The 5,000-nt window shown below is 42.7% G+C and overlaps 1 protein-coding gene across 9 annotated transcripts in view; it reads right to left on the bottom strand.

Annotated features, from left to right (window-relative positions):
• Positions 1-5,000, bottom strand: part of LOC122245868 (TOX high mobility group box family member 4-A) — a 1,066,433-nt gene that overhangs the window by 531,063 nt on the left and 530,370 nt on the right. The gene's annotated exons all lie outside the window — the stretch shown is intronic.

Genomic DNA, 5,000 nt, shown 5'->3' on the forward strand with positions numbered 1-5,000 from the left:
TGCAATTCAGCCAATCGTCAAAAACTCCTTAGGTGTCTCGTCGCCTCGATTTAAGGAATAAGACGATGAAGAAGAAGAAACTGGCTAGACATATTTTCTCAAACAGATTCATTTATGGCTGAACATATACAAACAAACGCGTGGGAGGGCTTCAACATTATTGCATCTTAAAATAAACAGACTTCTAAAATCTTCTCCCGTTCACAAAAGGGTAGAAAATAAATGAATAAATGAGCTAAACTTATTAGAATATACCCTCTCAAAAAAGAAAGAAAACAAAACAAACAAAAAAAATAAAAATAAAGTCACAGTTGAATGCTCCTTGTCCCCTAACCCCCTCCCCCCCTCCGCCTACTCCTACCCCTCAGGACGCAAGAAGAAAAATCAGCCGAATGCAATGACCCTCCCTCTCCCCCTCCTCCACCCACATGCAACACCCCCCTCCCCCTCCCCCTCCCCTCCCCCTCCAAAAAAAGGCTCCCGCCGGCCCAGCAGGAAACCGCCCTCCAACCAGTCCTTCCGAGTTGTCACAAGAATGTCAAACACTCGCTCCTGAGAGGAAGAAACGGAGAAATGGGAAGTCGGATTTCTTTCTGGAACAATAATAAATGAACAAAAATGGGAATATGTACATGTATAATGTATATAAAGTGAGAGAGAGAGAGAGAGAGAGAGAGAGAGAGAGACAATGACAGAGAGAAAAGAAAGGGAGATTCATATAACGTTTTTATGTATGTATAGATATATAATTTACATACATAGGTACATAAATACACAATATTACATACAGTACATTTATTATATAACATTCTCATCAGACATCTCTGTTACTTGCATTCACCTGTCGGTTTACGTCACCTTTCATCACGACAACCATAACAAATGAATAATCGAGAGAAAACTAGTAAAATAAAATGTATGCATAACATCAAAAGAATAAATCTATTTGTCCACCAAGTTCATCCAAAAACGATGTCCATTTTGTCTCTTAAACTCTATCTTATTCTTCAACTGTCAGTCCATTTTTTATCTCAGTTAATGCTTACATGATTTATCGTAGCTAATTAACTGTGCAAGAGTAGCGTCATCATAATTAAGGTCCTTAGCATAATTGCACCGCTAATGACCCTGCCTTCTTGAGCAACCTTCGTCCATTGTGTGAAATATAAGACCTATCATTATTAACAAGATGTTCAGGGGAAAAAAACTAATAACGCATTTGTATGAATCACAGATAAAGATCTCTGTCTGCAAGGCAAAAGTGAAAGAGAGAGAGAGAGAGAGAGAGAGAGAGAGAGAGAGAGAGAGAGAGAGAGAGAGAGAGAGAGAGAGAGAGAGAGAGAGAGAGAAAGAGAAACAGAAAAATAAAGAGAGAGAGAGAGATTGAAACAGAAAAAAGAAACAGAGAGATAGATAGGTAGATAGAAAAAGAACAGAAATAGATATATAGATAGAGAGAGACAAAGAGAGAGAGAGAGAGAGACGAAAAAAATCAGAACATGAGAATGAGACAGTTCATAAACTTTTCTCTTCATTACAAACGTCACATTACAAACGCATTCATGCACAACGAGCCAGCTAATACCACAGTGCAACCCACAATCCAGTACAAATATCAGCGCATTGTCAAAAATGATACAGCTTCATACTGATGTTCTAGAATTAGGGTGATACAGATTTGATAGTTGAGCAGTTGATTGTATTACATTTTCTATTTAATTTCATTCTCTCTCTCTCTCTCTCTCTCTCTCTCTCTTTTCTGTTGTTTTTTGTCTGCCTGTCTGTCTGTCTGTCTGTCTGTCTGTCTATCTGTCTGTCCCTCCATATTACAGACCTATTTAACGAAACGACCCTATGATATTTTCGTTTTGTAAATCAATACCAACTTGTATCAGCGTTGTGCAGAATCCCTATCATCCCACAGCCGAGCTAACGTTTTGCCGAATCATTACCGACTTGCAACATTCCTAATTACAAACCTACAGAATCTTATAATCAAAATAATGACGGTGATAGCGGGTGGAAGCCGGTCATGGCGAGACCCACCACGACAGGGATTAATTCTTCAATTTTCATTTCTTTTCTCTTATCATTCGCAGATTTATTGGCCTCTCTGTGTTTCTTAATTATTCTCTTCCTCCCTTCCACCTCCCGGTCACGGCCATGTGTCCAACGGAGATCGCCTGGGGTGAAGAATCCGCCTGTATGTTTGTTTACTCGAGTCACCCCTCTCGGACACCGGGGGGAAACTGGTGCAAGGGGCGTGCGACACCACGATGGTTTTCAAAGTTCTGTACTACCCTTTTTATTTTTTTTTCGCTCTCTCTGTCTGTTTCATTTCAGCCTCTCATTTGCCTGTCAGTCGGTCGTTCTGCCTGTCTGTCTGTGCCATTCTCTCTCTCTCTCTCACTCATTTACTCTACCCTCCTCTCTCCCTCCCTCCCTCTCTCTCTCTCAGTGTCATTCCTTTCGCATCGTCTCACGCAAATCCTCGACTCAACGACGCAAGGAAACCACGAGATCAGAGATTGATATCGCACGTAGAGGCGAAGGGGGAAAAAAAGAAAGAGGGAGAGAGAGAGAAAAAACAAAACAAAAAAAAAAACGCGGAGCTAATGGGCTCTAAATTTGTTTGTAATGTCACCAAAGTTAATTTACGGTTTGCCACGAGGAGCCCCTAGACCTAAGGCTTGGAGAAGGGCGTTGTTCCCTAATGAGTCCCTGCGTCTCCCGAGCACACCGTTTTGGTCGAGCTGATTTACCGAGCCGCCGTCTCTTTAACCCATTAGGATCGAGGGTTGTCACAGAGAAAAATCGCGCTTGGGTCTCTAGGTTCGATGACCGCTTTTTGCGTCACTTGTCTCTCTCTCTCTCTCTTCTTCTTCTTTTTCTCTTTTCTCTCTCTCTCTTCACCCCCACCTTCCTCCCTCCCTCCCTCCCCCTCCCCCTCCCCCTCATTCTCCTCCCCTACCTCCCTCCCCCTCATCCTCCTCCCCTCCCTCCATCCCCACTCCTTTTCTCCCCCTTCGACCCCCCCCCTCCCCCCACACTTTAGGGAGAGAGGATTAGCAAACTTGTTAATATCAATGATGGCGTTGATGCGTGTCTCGATAAACAACACGAGGTCGACCGGGGTGGGGGTGGGGGTGGGGGGGACGGGTGAAGAATTGTAAACAAGTCGGACTGAGATTTATAAGAGAAGTAAGATCAAGGTTTTTTTCTTCTCTTTCATGGTTCGCTTTGACCTAAGATGTATAGTAACTTAGAGGGGCAATGAAGACTGACTTAATTAAAGGGAGGGGGGGGGGTGGAAGGATGAGGGGCAAGGATGGTGGATAGATGGATGGAAGGGGAGGGAGGATGGACGGAAGAGCTGGGGGCGAGGATGGTGAATGTGTGTGTGGAGGTAGGGGGTGTAAAGAAAAGATACAAGGAGGTGGGGGCGAAGATGCTCAGTGTAAGGAAGGGGGGTGATGATGAGGAGGAAAAAGGAGGTAGAATGGGTAGCAGGAGGAAGAGGGGGTTAGGGAAGAGGACAGGAGAAGGATTTATAGGAGCGAAGAAATCAGAGAAAAAAATCTTGCATCGCTAAGATTCTTCACATAGGCACTCTGAGGCCGTCGGAATAACCATCCATCTGCCTCTAACGACCACCCTATTTGACCATCCAGGATGAGATACTATCATTCGACTTCCTTTCATTTCTGGTTCGTTTTCTTTCTCTTTTTTCTAGTTCATTCGCAGCGAATCTAGTGGAACTGTAGTCTTGTTCTAGTTAGAGCGATCATCATCATTATCACGATGATTAGTATTACTACTGCGATCAATTTCTTCTATTGCTATTTTTATCACCATCGATATTATTAGCACCACTTGTTATTCTCCTCACTATTATTATTACTACCATGGTTACCATAACCATCATCGTTAATAGGCCTACCATCATCATCATCATCATTATTACCACAATTCTTCTTTTTCAATGCCATTATACATTATTTTTACATTCTCACTCTCTCCACCTTTTTTATTAGTCTGGAAATCTAAAAAAATATATATCCAAGTAACAAGAAGTATTTTTCTACTGAAGTACTTTCTGTTAGAGTATTTTAATTTTTATTACCCACTTCTCTATCCCTAGCTTATGTCAGAGACAAAAAACTGAACTATTCAAATTCCATATTAATGCTGGGTAACTAGTAGTACTAACGAGGTGAATGCATAAAAAAGTAGTTCATAATTTTCGAAAATGTGTTGTCTACAAGCAGTCGAAAATCCCGATGCGAGAAACGACCTGAAAGCAACCACAAGTAGGGCAAGTAGCAGTTAGTACAGTGTTGTGATCTCAGGTAGCACTCTTTAAGTGTCGCTGCTGGTAGCCTCCGAGACACATAGGGCTTTGTTTAATCTTTCGCAACAGAGAGAGTATAGCAATTTGCAGAAGCCACTTGCTCATTGCTGGTGCTTAACATGCGACTGAATGCGACCAAATAAATAAGGCGGTTCCAAATTTGGCCAAAATCGACAATGCCCTCCTGGAAGTGTTCTTGCGGCGTCCTGGCCATTAGTACACAAAATGTTCTTCTGGGGACATGATCCCCCAATCTCCATTCAACCTACTTATCTTAGTGGGTGTTCCGACCGCGTCGTTCTACACTCCTTTTGATTTAAAACATCGCCTTTGCTCTTGCTCCTCTCCTCTCTCTCGCCCCTTGTCCTTTGCGCGAAGACTGCTCGCGTTGGGTAAATTGGCAACGCGCGGGGGGAAGGTGTGTGCCACTCAGCTTGTCTCCCCGAACTGAGTCTGCCTCTTTATCATAGTGCCAGGGCATGAAACCCCTCGAACACATACACACACACACGCACACATATATACACTCGTATACATACACAAAAAAAACAAGCACACACAAACACATACAAACAAAATCAAGCAAACAAACATACATACACACATACAACAAACACAAACATACATACACAAACACACACATACAACA

This window comes from Penaeus japonicus, unplaced genomic scaffold (genome assembly GCF_977035675.1).
Source record: "Penaeus japonicus unplaced genomic scaffold, GWHDUDI00000001_assembly GWHDUDI00000010, whole genome shotgun sequence".
In the NCBI taxonomy this organism is placed as follows: Eukaryota; Metazoa; Arthropoda; class Malacostraca; order Decapoda; family Penaeidae; genus Penaeus; species Penaeus japonicus.